The sequence below is a fragment of the Serinus canaria genome, chromosome 5, assembly GCF_022539315.1.
Source record: "Serinus canaria isolate serCan28SL12 chromosome 5, serCan2020, whole genome shotgun sequence".
In the NCBI taxonomy this organism is placed as follows: domain Eukaryota; kingdom Metazoa; phylum Chordata; class Aves; order Passeriformes; family Fringillidae; genus Serinus; species Serinus canaria.
The window spans coordinates 30,768,658-30,784,735 of NC_066319.1; positions in this window are offsets into that span (position 1 = coordinate 30,768,658).

Consider the following 16,078-nt stretch of genomic DNA (forward strand, 5'->3'; position numbering starts at 1 on the left):
ATACTGGAGTGCATGTTAGTGTGATTGGTCCTGACTGCATCAGCTGCAGTGAAAACTAGGCTTGCAATAAGAAAGATATATATTAAATTATTTACTGTTTGCCAGCTGCTATCCTCAGCTCCTTATACATTATGCTAGAATTCCTGGAGCCAGCTGTTACTTCCTCCAAGGCTTGACTCTGCATATATGAATGGAATGATTATCTTGACTACAAGTGGAGAATGACAAAGTTCTGAACTTGATATACCTAAAGTATGAAAAGATCCTCAATTATCACAAACTGAAGTCAAGTCATGGTTAACACTGTGTTGTTATTCTCAATAAAACCCATGACCTTACTCACCAAGGAACTATAGCTACAGTCAAAAGCTCAAAATTTGCTTTTAATAATAGCAGTGAAAATCCAGCCTGCTCTGAAACCAGGAAAGAGGCATAGATCCTTACCTAGGAAATTTCCAGGAGGAGGATTTAGCAAGAAACATCCATAGATCACCCAAAGGGGATGTCCCCTCCATTGCACCGCATTGGAGCAGACTGAACCATCTCAATAGCTGTGGCTCCTACAGCAAGCGCTGACTTTGCTGCAAGACTTTTTCTTGGACAACTCATCTTCAATATTTCTCAGAATGAAGTTTTCTGAGAAAGACAATGTCAATTGGAACCATGATATATTTTTGGAAGATTTTTTTAGAGGGGAGAAAAAATATTTCACACTTAATATGCAATTGGCTTATTATGACTCTGCCTCTTCTGCCAGAATGGTATCTGTATCACAGAAAATCTTAAAACACCAGTCAAGTATATGCAAAGATTGTTGCTGCACTAAATTTCTGCAGGAACTCTGTCTCATAATTTTATTCTGAATTTTCATTTAAAAAAAAGGTGGTGATATTTGTTTTCCATCAAACTGTTTTTTGACCAGTGCTGGGCATCCAAATAAGAGTAAATGGCAATAAGTACATTTGCATTACATAAGTACAGCTAATTTTAGTCTTGTCGGCTTTTTTAAGCTATAAGTGAAAACATGCTTTGAATCAGGAATTCAGTAAACATCCAGCTTGAAGCTGGGTGGCCCTGACTAACCACTCACAACTTTCTGCACAGCTTCTTCAGGAGAGGTAGCAACTGCCCAGACAGGAATCTCTGCTGGATATTGGTGTGAGTACCTTCAAAAACAGCTGTGAATTAAATTCAGGATATGCTTCAGCTACCACGTTATATTCACAAAAGAAAGGATGAGCCTAACTTGTATTTTAAGGAAAAATTACATGAGCAACTAACTCCAGGAGGGAACTTAGTGCTGCAGATCCTGTGTAAGAGGATGCATCCATGTAGACAGGAGGAAATAGTCTGAGGAATGGGATTTGAGATTTCCCCTCACTTCAGATTAGATATTGGCTGAGATTCCTTTTTAGCAATAGAGCTTTATAAATCTTTCACCTCAAACCCACTGTGAAGTTGCATAGTAATAAAAAGCTGGGTTCTGTAGAGTAATCTAGGGCGAAAGTTCTTTAAAAACCAAAATTTTATGGTGTCAAACTTTATTGAGTACAGCCTTTAATTTCTTTTCCTTTTTATTACCAAATAACAATGACAAGCACAAATTATCAAGATATTTTCAGCATAGAAATAAAGCTGTATGTATTAAATCAGCTGTATTACTTAAATCAGCTAGAGCAGACTAAGATATATTTCACTTTCTCAGATCAGTCTTGGTTTCTTTAAATAAAAGAAAGCCACAAGATGAGCAAAATATTTGTAACAATAAATGTTTAAATAACAGTTTTGTAAAAGTTATTTAATCCCACAGGTGTGCATTTTTTAATTAAAACTTATAAAACAAGATAGAAGTCCAACAATTAAAAAGATTTGACAGTGAAAATTCTGTGGCTGCTCCACCCTGTCCTAAATCTTAAAATGAACAGTAGCAGGAAGGCATGTGTGCTCTTAGAACAATTTCTTCTTGTTTACAATTGCAGTAGGATGAAATGAGTCATTGTTCTGTACAAATAGAGAACTGTGTGCTCACAAAAAATGTTTTGGTACTATCTGAAAAGTTTCAGTAAATCAGAATGTCAGAATGATATATGCAATTTCTTTGAATATAAATTTGTAAGTCATGGTGCCAATAAAAATGAAAAGATATACAATTTCTTGGAATTCTTTTTCATACTGATAACCTAGAGGGCAATATCTATTTTTATTTGCAACTGCTCAAAGGGCAGGGATTATAAAACTTAAATTAAGATTATTGCAATATTTGTCCCTCAGGAATTTCTGAAATAGAGCATTTTCGAGGGTTATAAAATTATATGTAGCATTTTAAAAAATGTTAAAAATTCTTATCACCATTAATTTCTCCTTATACACATAATAAATATAGTTTTTATGGAAGGTTCCTATATTAAAACAAAAACTGTAAAGATATAATTTTTTTAAGTTTCCTGTACTAACCATGAGCATGACAGTTTTAGTGATAATTCAAAGGCAGTAGAATAAGACAAGCACTTTGTGCTTGAAAATAACTCGGGAATTAATTTTTAAGAGTAAATCTGTTCAAGTTACATTTTGGCATAATGTCTATATAAATACTACATCTTTTCTCAGTTAAAAAAAAATTGCTTTTCTCTTGCCTTTAAAAACTACCATATATTTCAGTAAGTTATCAAATCAGTTGGAGAATAATGCATACAATACATAAACACAAACTTCAATATATATTACAAAAGATCCATGAAGGATTTAATCTATTCTTCACCCTCAATGTTGAAACATAAGCTATTTCAGTTGAAAAAAATGAGGTCAAGGGGTTTTGGACAAAGAATGAACCATGCTACTTTTCTAAAAATTCAGTGAAGTAGATAAAGAGGCTAAAATCTTTGTTTCAGGAATGGAAAATCAAACAGAAAGGAGACATATTCCTTCCTGTAAATATTCTCCATGAACAAACTACTAGTAAAGTACATCCCATGTACTTTAGCAAATATTCCAAGAAAGAGTATTTGTGTTTTGTGGTAGAGGAGAGCACTGACATTGAAGAGGGGTTTTGGCTTTCTTTGAAGGTCGCAAAAGGGGCAGAGCAACAAGGACTTTTAAAGAAAAGTATCCTGTCACATCAAAATCAAATATCAAAACACACTAGAAAGTACAAAGGCATTCACAGCGAGTTTGCCATTCAATTCTCTATTGACCCAAAAATTTCCATATAAATAAAGAATTACCTAAACAATCATATCAGGTCTATTGCTAAAGCCATTTGGTATGAATGAAAATACTAACCCAGATCTGTTTGCAACCCTCTGATGATGTTAAAGGTGCTCTCGTTTTGCTGTGTTTTCCATAATAAGAAAATACACAAAGGAAAACAGTCCTTACTTCTGTGAAAATCAAAATTCAATGTATCCAGGAGTTGTGAAATTGCACCTTCATTTCTCACTGTATCTGAACCTGCATGCAGGTATAAATTAGGGAAATGAAAATTTTAGTGGAAAGAATGAATGAACAGTTATTAGAGCCTCCTATTTTCACTAAGATTCATTTAATGAGTAAGAATACTAATATTCCCAGAAAACTTGTGTAGAATATGAAATTTAAGAAATTGAATGGGGTCAGAAGTTTTGGCTCTTTCCCTGTGTTTCCTTTCTTTTCTCCGTGGATTTGGCAGTGAAGTTCATTAAGTTCACAATAGAAATTTCTGCTACTTCACAACACATCTCATTATGAAAGGGATTTATAAAACCCATGCTGATTGTAGCAATGGGGGCTGTCTTACAGAAAAAGCAGTAGCTGGACAGGTAAGATTCCTAGAATTTCAGGCAGACTGTAAATGAGAGCAGAATGGGAAAAGACTCGTTAACTTCTCCACAGAAAGTCCCCTTCAGTCACTTTGACCTGTCACTGCTTGAAAAATCACATCAAAGATTATTTCAGAGCCGTTTCTACAATCTTAGCCTCAAAAGAGGTGTTCAGACTTTCTGCGGCAAGTCACTAGAGTTTATTTGAACTACAAAACATCAGTGAAAGCTGCTTGTTCAAGAAAACAAATTATAATCCACTTTCATTGCTATTAAAACACATCTGTTTTGGCTACACGGAATCCAGATGAAACCTCATGTGAATTAATGTGTAAAACCAGCCAAGTTTAACAAGTGTTTATGACTTTCAGAAGTAAATGTCATAAAAAAGACTTTATCATTGCTTTGATTTCTGTTCCACACAGAAAAATTCCTTAGGATTTTGTAGATTAAATATGAGAAAATATACAGAATTTTAAACAAAATTTTAAAATGATGTGTGCACCTCATTGTATCATAGATGTGCGTTCTACTTTGAAGAAACATCAATTTATAAGGAGAATGGTGTGGATAAAATGCAATCACTTGGCCAACCATCCCAATAACCCACCCTGAAAGAGCTGTTAATTTCAAATACAAGTTAGAATAACAGCATAAAAGGGACAGAGCAGGAGACAGAGGAGAGACAGTAAAGAGCTGGAAATCCTTAAATTAAATATTAAATCTTCTCTCAGAAAGTTTATTGTTGATTTTACAACATCAAAAATATAAAATCCTTACATTAAAAACTTAATCTCTCTATTCTGCAGACCATACTGCTTCTTGAGAACATGTGTATATGTATTGGGAATTGGGGAAGAAAAGGCACGAACTTTTTAAGCAGGAAGGCTGTAGAAATATTACTTCCCTGACCACTATCTGAAAAGTTCCACTCTGATCCTTGAATTTTTCCAGAGCTTATGAGGTTAGGTCTCCTGCAAACAGTTTTGTATTCAGCTGTCTATAGAGCTATTTGGAAGAGAGGATGAGTTTGCTTGCACATTACAAATTAATGTAATGGCCTTTATATTTTTTTAAGTCCCAGCTGACTTGCCACCATTCAGTGTTACACGGATGTCTATTAAAGAGATAGCTGTTATATAGGTTGGACAGGTAATCTTATAAAATGCAATTTATAGGGAAATATCAAACTGACCACAAGCATTTCAGGAGTCCCAAGAATTTTCCAGACTACAAATCAAAACAAAAAGGGAAAAAAGCAGTGGACTTAAGAGGCTGTTGCCATGTGGTGTTTTACACTGCAAGTCCAGAGGAGGGCCACAAAATGATCAGAAGGCTTAAACACCTCTCCTGTGGAGACAGACAAGAGAATCAGGGTTGTTCAGAACGAAGAAAGCTCTGGGGATACCTTATTCCAGCCTTCCAGTATGTAAAGGACACCTATAGGAAAGATGGGGACAGACATTTTAGCTGGGCCTGTTGAGATAGGACAACAGTTTTAAATTAAGAGAGGACAGATTTAGTGTGTCACCACTCTCTTTGTAAAAAATGATAGATATAAGGAACACATTTTTTACAAAGAGAGTGGTGACACACTGGAACAGATTGCCTGAGGAGGTGGTAGATACCCCATCCCTGGAACCATTCCAGGTCAGGCTGGATGAGGTTCTGAGCAAGATTACCCATTGAAGATCAGACATTGCAGGAGTATTGGACTAGATGGCCTTTAAAGGTCCCTTCCAACCCAAAGTACTCTATGGTTCTGTATGTTTCTATTGCTATTGCATATGCCACTGAGCATAGAAATTCCCATCTTCCTTTTAGACATAGATTTATGCTGGCATTCAAGTATGCTCTTCATAGACACCCAGATACATGATTATGGAGAAAATATAAATAGCAATATATATATATATATATTTTTTTTTTTTAAAGTCACGAGTGCAGAAATACTAGTGTAAGTAAAAAAAATGGAGAAGACTGGATTAGTAAAGATGGAATTAGTATATACAAGATTTGATCAGTAAAGGTACAAATTGGATTAGCAAATGTGATTGCATTGGTAAAGGAATTGTATAAAATAACAAATTAATATATTCACTAATTTTTTTTATTTATTTCTATTATTCTGGCAGGTATACTTCATTCTGATACATGTATAGGACATTACACAAGTCAAAAAGTCTCTGCTCTACCATATCATTCCATAATAGTACTTCATAGTGGGATCTTAGTTCTCTGTTCTGCTACAAATTTTCACTGTACTTGAAAAACATTCAATATTCTTAAGACTTCTATACCTACTGGAAACCCTTAAATTTATCAATGAGTTTAAATGTTACTTTAATATTGAGAAATACAGGAAAAGGGACTTGTCCCTCACTGTGATGTGGCACTAGGGCTTGGAGCTCTCTTTTTTAAGCTGAGAAATTATCCATTAAAAAATACATTATGAGAGCGTTATTTGTGTGTAGAATCAAGCAGTTAGGAATTAGGAGATGTTTGAATTTTCGTTCTTCTTGACTGCAATATGATACAGCCTTTAACTACTACTACTAGTAGTCTTTTCTTCAAGCTCATTCTCATCCTATATCACACTTATGAACTCCTGTGCAATGCTGACAAATGAATTAAACTGAGCATTTCACAGACTGCCAGTAGAGCATGTTCTAGATAACAAGTTTATTACCTTGTTGGAAGTCATGCCTGAACTTATGAAATGTTTAATGCAAAGTTCAGTGAAAAAATCATACCACGACCCACACTAGCTCATGGAATTCAGTCTTGCTTTCCTTTTGCTGGAAAAACTGACAGCCAGGGTCTGAAGAGTGATTGACTTACACCACTAATTGTTATTTTTAATCAAGATCACATTCAGTCCTTCAAATCTGTGTTTCCCCTTTGCTAAACATGGTCATAATCACTCATTTTGCAGAGTTGTGGGGAAAATGAGTAATATATGTACGCTTCTGAGATAGTATTGAAAGATGGAATAGAAAGGTGGATGAGGGGATTAATCATTTTCTTTGAAAAGCAGAATTTGAATACTGCAAAATTTATGTGGTGCTGGACTGTTTTATTGTCAGTTGTTGAGGATTATTGTTTCTATCAAGGGTTTTTATCAAGGCCTTTAACAAAATGGGCACTGTTTTAAACTATGCTTCACAAGAAGTTTTCTGAAAAAATTCTCTTAAAAAACACCTTTGCAATTTACTAAAACATAAATTACTATAGCAAATAAACCTTTAGTGATCATTCATTTACATACTTATTCATTTAACAGAATTTAGGATTCACTTTCTTTCTGATACTGCTAAAGTGGAGATTTAAACTGGTTTCAGAGACTGAGGTCATGGAATGGTGGTTCTGTGAGCATCTGCAAACTTAACTTTGGCATAATGGCTATGAACCAGTGGCACCTATTAATAGTTCATACCCTTTACACCTTATTTCTATATTACCAAGATTGACCTGGAAATCCACAATACAGGAAAAAAAAATGGCACTTTAGGCCCAAATCTTCTAATATTTAAATAATCTTATAGATCCTCAAGGAATGTACTTGAAGCAATTGTAACAAAAGTCTGCTCACATGATAAAGAAGAGGTAAGAGAAGAAAAAATTAAGAATTAAAATTTTAAAATTGCTTTACATGACATAGAATATATAAATTCATTTATGGAGAGGAATGAGAGATGTTTGTATATAGACTTTTGCACCAGCTGATGACCAGGTTTCAAAAACGTAATATGAAAGATGCCAAGCATGAAATCCTAACCTACTATTAAATAATAACACTGAAAGACCTGTCATTTATTTCACTGTGAACAGTTATTTGTTCCAGCTCCCAGCAGGACTTTGATTAACAAAATTACTAATCTGCTCTGAGTTTATTCCACAAGTACCTAAAAAGGAGGAAGCATTGGGAAGAATTCTTCATCACTGTAGGTTTTCTTCTCTAAAGAAACTGGAACATTTTCATTGTAAGCAGCAGCAGCTAGTTTTGCATTCCAACAAAGACCAGGAGAGAAAACTCTACCTCCTTAAAAACTGCTGTCTTGCATGTAAGTTAATTTATGATTTATTACAATGAAACTATTTACAACCTTAATAAGAATATTTACAAGGTTTGACTCAGAGCTTTGCCTCCTTTGTTAGACACTAGCATGTCCTCCCTTCCTGCTTGAGCTGTGGTGATTCCATACAGGAAGGAATATAAAACTCAGAGGCTGAGAGGGAGCCAAGGTATGTAATTCAGAGTTCTGGATCTGAAACACCAGCAAGTGGCTACATAAAAGACATAGTGACACCTGCTTTTTGAGGTTTCCAAACTGTCCTTGGCAATTTGCTGTGATGTCATTTTTAAAAATACATCCTTTCCCCTTCTACTTACAGTTTTATGCTTTATGCTTCATTCTCTGCAGTGTCTTCTCTACACCACAAAAGCAATGTAGGCATTTCATTTTATCACTATTAATGATTACTAATTCAGTGTTATGTACATTCACCTTGATCTTTTAAAATGCTGCATTTATACTCCTACTGTTTGAGGACTTCCAGGCTTTCTTATCCTGGTTTTCTAATTTCAAGGTACACCAAGAATTGAATATATTAGCTGTCATGCTTTTAGCTACCTACTTATAAAAAGTCCGCTTGTGTAATAGCTGACCCAGGTCTCCAGGCATCTCTTACATATGAAAATAATTTTGTCTTGGTAAAGCAAAACCAAAAATCTCACTGCTTTATAAGCATCAAATATTTGAATTCCAGGATTAGGTGGAACAGTTTTCTACAGTTTTCTCAGTAGCAAAAGTGCCCCATGCAGACTGACACTTTCTCCAGTAACAGTGAGAACAGTGACTACTCTGGCTTACTCAAGTCTGGGAAGTGTCTTTAAAGCTTATCTCCATTCTAATACAGTCTCAGTAACTAAGACATTCACTGCAACTGATGCTGTCACAAAAAGAGAGAAGAAACCTGCGAAAGATTGCCATGTTGGATGACTTTTTATAGATCATACTCCTTTTACATGTCTTACTTCTTTCTGCATGTCTTTCCCTATGTCTCTGTCTTTCTGTTTATTGTATACCACTATGCTTTGGGTCCTCATCACAACAATTCCTTAGCACACTAAAAGACACATTCGAATTTTCTCCTTAAAAGACAGATTATTTCCAACATTCAGTTTCATAAATCAGGTAACAAGAACAACCATGCAAACATAGAATAGTCCAGGTTGAAAGGTGGCTGTTTAGATGATCTCGTCTAAACTCCTGAAAGCAGGGATCTATATTAGGTTACCCGGGGGTCTGTCAAGCCAAGCTCTTAATAATTCCTGTGAGAACACTGCACCATTTCTCTGAGCAACCTATTCCAGAATTTAGTTGTTCTCACAGTGAAGAAAATCTTTCCTTAGTCACAGGGATTCTTTTTTGAAGAACTTGTGCCTGTTGCCTCTTGTCCTGTCCCTATGCATGCCTAAGAAGAAAGCACCTCCCTCTCCACCACAGCTGCGCTTTCAAGTACTGAAAGAGTGAAACTGCATCACCCCAAGCCTTCTTCTCTCCAGGCTGAAAAAACTCCATTCCTCTGATTTTCCTCTCAGGGATTTTTCACATGCTTGTTCACTATCCCCCTGTCTTACTTGGGAATCTGCAGTACCTACAGCAACGTATTGAACAACATTGCTTCTGAATGTGAGTATTTAGCAAGTAAAGAAAAATCAATTCAAAGCCTTCAAATCCATGTTCTTCTAACATACTTAACTCCCTAAAGCAACTTAAAATTATTCATTTACTAGGTCACCTTCCTTAAAAAAAAAAAAACAAAAAATATAATCTTCACAGTAAACAGCTTTACATCCTGTCAAATCACAAATGGGTCAGATATGATCTGTGTGTTAACACACATGTGCAGAGGAGAGAAGGGAAGAATGAAAGGCTGGATTCAAAGGAAACTGGCTTCTGAATTATTTTTAAAGATTTACGGTCCATGAAGACACCATGTGGAGTGATGCAGAATAACAGGCTTAGGAGTACAGTCAACACTAGAGTTAGAGTGGGCTTTTTTTAACATGTCTGAGGTCACTTGGACCCAGAAATAAACTTTCTGTACTTTGAAGGAAGTGAGAAACAACCAAGTAGGACAAGCACAGGAAGAGAGTTATGAGTTTGTTGGGGTGTTGTACTGCAGTATTGCAGTTAAAATTACACCTTACCTTGTCCTTTCTTTGCAAGCCTGGATGCACATTTGTAGCCTAATAGCTGCACACTATTTTGGTCACTGTTGGATGCAGACTTTCTCAACCACAGCATTTTAGGTTGTATTATTTCATATTTTAATTACACTTCAGTTTTATAACAGCATATGTAATCAATTTAAATCTGATTTTGAGAATAGCTGTTTTACTTAAGTTATGAAAAATTGTCTCCTACAGAGCATGAAGTAGATAACCCTGAAGGGAAACATACCCCACCTTTTTAACAGAGATTGACAGAAATTATCTGCTTTGAATCTTTATGTTCTTAAATGAACCGACAAAAAACAGAAATAGTTATAGAAGTCACCACAAAGCTTTTCTTCAGTCAATAGCCAAAGCATTAGGTTTGTTCAAAATAATGAAAACTTTGCAAAATATGATTACAAATAAGAACTGAGCTATCATCTGAGCGCTCATAATGTGGCAATTCATTAATTCCATTGCCATTAATCACACTTTAAAACAGAATATTAAAATTCGAATGAGGAGCAGGCAACTCTTCATGTTGTACAGAAAGTTGCAAAGAATCTCACAGCAACAGATCAAAATAAATGGATGTTCCAAGATGCAGACAACATCTGGAGGTTCCCACACAGCCCCTTAGAAGCTTAGCAGCTCTCCCACTCCTATTTGCAGGAAGAATCAGGATGACAGATACATAGGTTCAGGTACAGAATAAAAACATATAATAACATTTAAAAATACAATAAAAGACATAGGAAGAAGAATAATTTTTTTTACAGTTCTTCCAAATCTGTGTCTCATGGAAATGAAGCATATAAAAAACCAAATATATAGCCTATAATGTGAAAATACTAAATCAGATTTCTGAAAGATTGATTTCTCTTACTTCAATAAAATATGTCAGCCTACAAGTTATATATAGAATTTTTTTAAACCCAAAATGGAAAAACTGTAGCCAAAAAGGAAAATACTGAAAAATGTAGCTGCATAAGAATAAACAGACACAGAAAGGATAAAAATAGAGACAGATTTTAAATTTTAAAAATAGAGCATATTACCTCCTTACCGTTTAGTAAAGGGGGAAAATGTTCATGTCATAGCCTAAACTCAAAGAAAAAGGTAAAGGTTTAAAAACTCATTGAAGAATTACCTGTGTTTCTGGGGGCGTTTTTTGTCTTGACAGACTTCAACAAAGATAACAAGAAGATGGTATCTAACCAACATGAAAGAGCTGTGAAGACAGGGCAACATTAAGTTACAAAGATCATGCAAGATTAAGGTGCAGGATCGGCACAGATGATTCTGTGTAAGGTACTGTAGCTTATATTTAGTGAAAAGAAGAAAATATCACAGTACTTGTTTGCTCCTGATTACTCCTGCCATTACTCCTGATTAACATCAAGAAGCAGGCCTGAAATGAAGAAACCAGGCTGATGCTTTGTTGCTCTAATAATGGTAGACTACCTCATTGTGCATAATGACTATTAAGCACATCAACTGTGTTCATTGTGCATAATGACTATTATGAGTATTACTAAAAGGCTGCAGGGATTCAATACTGATTATTGTGAACAAGTATGGCTGGTCCTTAAATTGATTTATTTCACTTACAGCTTTTCTTCACAGCTGTAATAATTTCATGCAAGCAACAGCAAGCTCAAAGATATTGCAGTCATCATGAATTCTCTTAAAGGCGCCAACAATGTAGTGTCCAGGCTATTTTAAGTAAATATACAGCATTTTTATCAGCAGTGACAAATGCTAAAGGAAAGAGGAAAATAAAGGGTCTGGCAGCAGTATTAAGATATTGTTGTCCTATTACTGCCAATTAAAATATTTTCCCTTAAATTTTAAGTATTTGCAACACTCTTACTTTCTCTTTTAACTTTTCTTTTTTATGTTATATCACAGCATATTATGCTATTTGTCTCAGTAACATCCTGCAGAGGTGAACTCAACTCTGAAGTTAATCTGAGCTGATACAGACATTTGTTTACTTGGTCCACATGCACAAAAACTGTCCCAAAACATCCCTGTTTTTCCAACAGTGTTAGATTGATCCAAAAAAACCCTCAAAAAAACAACCTGTAGTATCTTTACCTACACATTTTGACACAGCAGCTGCATTTTGAATGCTGCTCTATAGTGTCTTTAATCATCTAGTTGTTTTGAGGAATACAAGAAATGTGTGCAGGGTATTGTGTCTTTCTCGATGTTCCTTGGTAATTAGCAAGCTTTGCCATGAGATAGCTCTGCTCTCATTGACTCCACTGGGGGGAAATCTAAACTTATGTGTCTCCCTCACAAACTGTACCATAAAAGTCTTTTCAATGTCTCTTCTCCAGAAATGAATTTTCTCCCACATCCTATATCTTCCCCTGTTTGTTCCCCCTTCTTGTAGCTACAGCTATGTCCTTTTTGGTGTGGGATGGGAAAGTGAGTTTAGGAGTCTGGTTGTTCTAAATAAAAAAGAAAAATGTTTTATGAAACAGTTTTATTTTTAATAGCTTCGTCTTGGTTGTTCCATCTTCAGTAAAGATATTCTCCCAAGGAATCATACTGAGAAAATAATTCTGGGCATTCTGTTGCTTCCAGCTGAGCTATGTGTGCCTTATAAGGAGAATTCATATTTTCCTAGGCAGAACTTCTTTCAAAGACATGCTGCAAAAGGTGATGCCATAAATGATGCCATAAATCTGTGTCAAGCCCAGATGTGCAAGTCTCTGGTGCCTAAAAGTTATCCCAGCATATTTTGATAAATGCTCCCATGGTTTGTTTAGGCAGTTTAAAGTAGTGTATATATTAAAAAAAGTCACTCCATGTGCACCTGGTAAATATGTGATGTACTAATGTACATAAAAGGCACGGAAGTGAGGGCCAGAGGCTGTAGCTCAAACATTGGTTGAGAATTTTGCTCGCAGGTCATAAAAACAGTAACAAGGAGAGTCTCCCTCTATTTGAGCTTGCAGGATTCAAGTTATCAATGTACATCCCTTTATTATAAGCATGTGTATCCCCCCACTACAGCTTTGGAACAGCTGAACACAAAACAAAATTGCAGATTTCATGACTCTTCTGTTTATCATTATCTCCAAAGAAATGTATCCTTCTTACTACATAAAACATTCAAAGTTTAGAACTTTTTGCTAACACAGGTGCTTAATGTTGAAAATGGGATTGTGGAGTTTTTCAGCTAGAATCATAACATTTAATAATAATTTAAAATACATACAAAATTCACAGATACACATATACAGCTCCTTTATTCCTTCAGGCTAATTTTTTCTATTATTTACATGCCAGGTGTTTGTTTCCTGTATTTTCATGAGCTTAATTTGGTACTCCTCTTCTTGATACCACTCTGTTCTTTTCAGTCTCTTTCTGCCTTTATATTCTTTTCTTCATTGCACTTTTGGACCTCACTAAACCCCAGATGGCATTATCATTTGCTTTCACCATTGTCAACAGGACATTTTCTTTCAGTACTGTAGGTCATTAAAATTTGCAGCCTTTTCCTAAATTTCCTGCCATACCTTTATTTCCTCTTCCCCTTAAAATTATTATATAAAATTGTTCTTCATTATCTTTTTTAATATAATTCCTGTTAACAAAATCACTTGTTAATTTTAGTCAGACCCTGGTCCACTCATTCCTCTTTCAAAATTTAAAATAATTTAAATAAGTAAAGGTATGACTACTTATTTACAAAATACCTTCCAGGAGAAATTATAAACACCATAAACAAGCATCCTCATCCTAATATTCAGAATCTTCTAAGAGAAATTAATATAATGTGTTTATTAAGTGTTTAAACAAATACTCATGCAAATCAATATAGGACCATCAAGTGCTGTCATTCTTTGATGCCTGAATTAAACTGGTTATACACCTTACACAGTATGCAAAAAAACATTTTTGAAGAGACAAAGAATTTGAGAATAGTTACTTGAAATCAAAATAATCAAAATCTAGGCTTTACTGGGATTAATTATTTGGGATTACACTAAGGTCAGCTATAGATTCTGACTAAAAGAAGCAATTGGTCTAAGAGGGAAAGGCAGCCACTACTATTTTTACAATGCTCATAGTGATACTGTGACACTGAACCCTGTTATAAACAGGAGCTATGTGGCATGAAATTTTCCTAGGAAAGAAAATGCAGCAGTAAACATCATTAGTCAAGCAAGACCTACACGTCATAAGCAATAGGCAAGAGTCCAGGAAGGCCACAAGGTTAAAATGCTTTGTTTGAGTAATTATAGGATTTGAAGGATTAGGCTGAACCACAGGATTTAAGGACATGGAAGGATTAAAGGGAGAAATAAATAAATTAAATTTAAGAGAATGAAGGTATAGACAGCAGCACAAAAAGTGATATCACAGTCATTAATTTTTGAAACAAGAATTGTTAAATAAAATAGACATAATGCCATGCAACATGATTTTGCTGTATTTGTTTGCTAGTCATTAGCTGAGTCTGCAGAGACAGATTTTTCCAAAATAGCTGTATGTTTCTGAGATTGAAGACCTAGCAGAAAAAGCCCGTATTTGAGGTGAGATGTCTCAGCCAACTTCTTTGCATCCCAGAATGTATTCCGTGGCTTCTATGAAAGTGAAATACCGGAGTACAAACCATTGGTGAGATCACAGCCACTACAGCCTGTTATTGAAATCTGAAAATTCTTGCCATACACATGCAAAAAGAATTCCAGTCTTTACCTTATGCTACCCTCATTTACAACATTTTACAAAGCCAAGCTTGTTTATTTTAAAAGCCTACTGCCCTCGCTATCTGGTAATAGTGACAATTAATTCGGGGTTTATTTCTTGAATATTGCAGATAAGAAAAATTGTTCAAGGGTTATGATGACCAAGCAATCCATAAATAAAACGAGAAGATAACCATAACAGTAGACATGAAAAGGCTGGGGTATTTTATGAAACAATCACTCACAAATGCAAGATAATGGCACTTTGAGGAAGGTTTGAAAATCAGCTTTGAAACAGCTCCGAGAAGTGACGGCTCCCGGGGCCCGCCCGGGCCGAGCGGGGCGGCCAGCGCGGGCGCGCCCCCTGCTGGCGGCGGCGGGAAGGCAGCAGCCATTGCTGCGGGAGCGGCACCGCCGTGTGCGCCCGCCTGGAACTGCGGGAACAGACAGCGACACGCCTGACGGCTGACAAAACCAAACAGGGTTGGCAACACAGCAAATCGGACACTAAAGTCTTCGTACATTTCCTTAAATCTCTTTATTAAGGCCTAGGCGTCCCACCCTAGAAGCCTAGTTTTGCTTCAGGAACATTAGGCAAAGCCCTAAACGGGTTAGCATTGGTTTATTATTTCCATATTAAAATAAAATATCATCGCACCAACAAGTTTTAATATAAGCACTGTTTTTAATATTACAGTAGGAGGGTTTTTTTTCTCTCTCAAGTACTATTTTACTTGGGTTTCTTAACTCAGAATATTGCTTCAGAAAACTATAGAAATTCAGATGCTAGCCCAACTCTCAGATCCTATAATTACGCCTGGCCTTATTTCTAAGATAGGAAATGGATGGAGTGTCCAAAAGTGCTTTGTTACAAATAATCCCAATATGGCACACTGATTCATAATTCATTATTCATTAAATCTGTTAGCCAATCTCAGATTGCAAAAACTTTACACACTTGAATAGACCATCCTTTTCATCCTGTTTCAATATTGACATCGTATGCCTAAGAGATATTATTGGTGGATATTTGCCTTTTGAAGTTCAGCTTTTCTGCAGGACAGAAAATTAAAGCTGTTGTTATTTTCAGCTAAGAATCATCAGCTGCTTGCTGTCTAAAAAACTAGCTTTCTTTAAAGTGAATATTCCCAGTGAAACAGCATCCCCTGACAGCTCATGCTGGAAAATTTTCCCACACTCCCTTCAGTGTGCTGAGTCCGGGTCATCAAGTTTCTAGAGGGGTTTTTAGCCCTTGTGCTCATTTGGAGCTGTTTGTGGTGCAATTATTCTCTTATGTGTTGGGGGCTGAGGGAGGGTTCGTTGTAAAGCTCTTCACCAGTAGCAGGGATGGC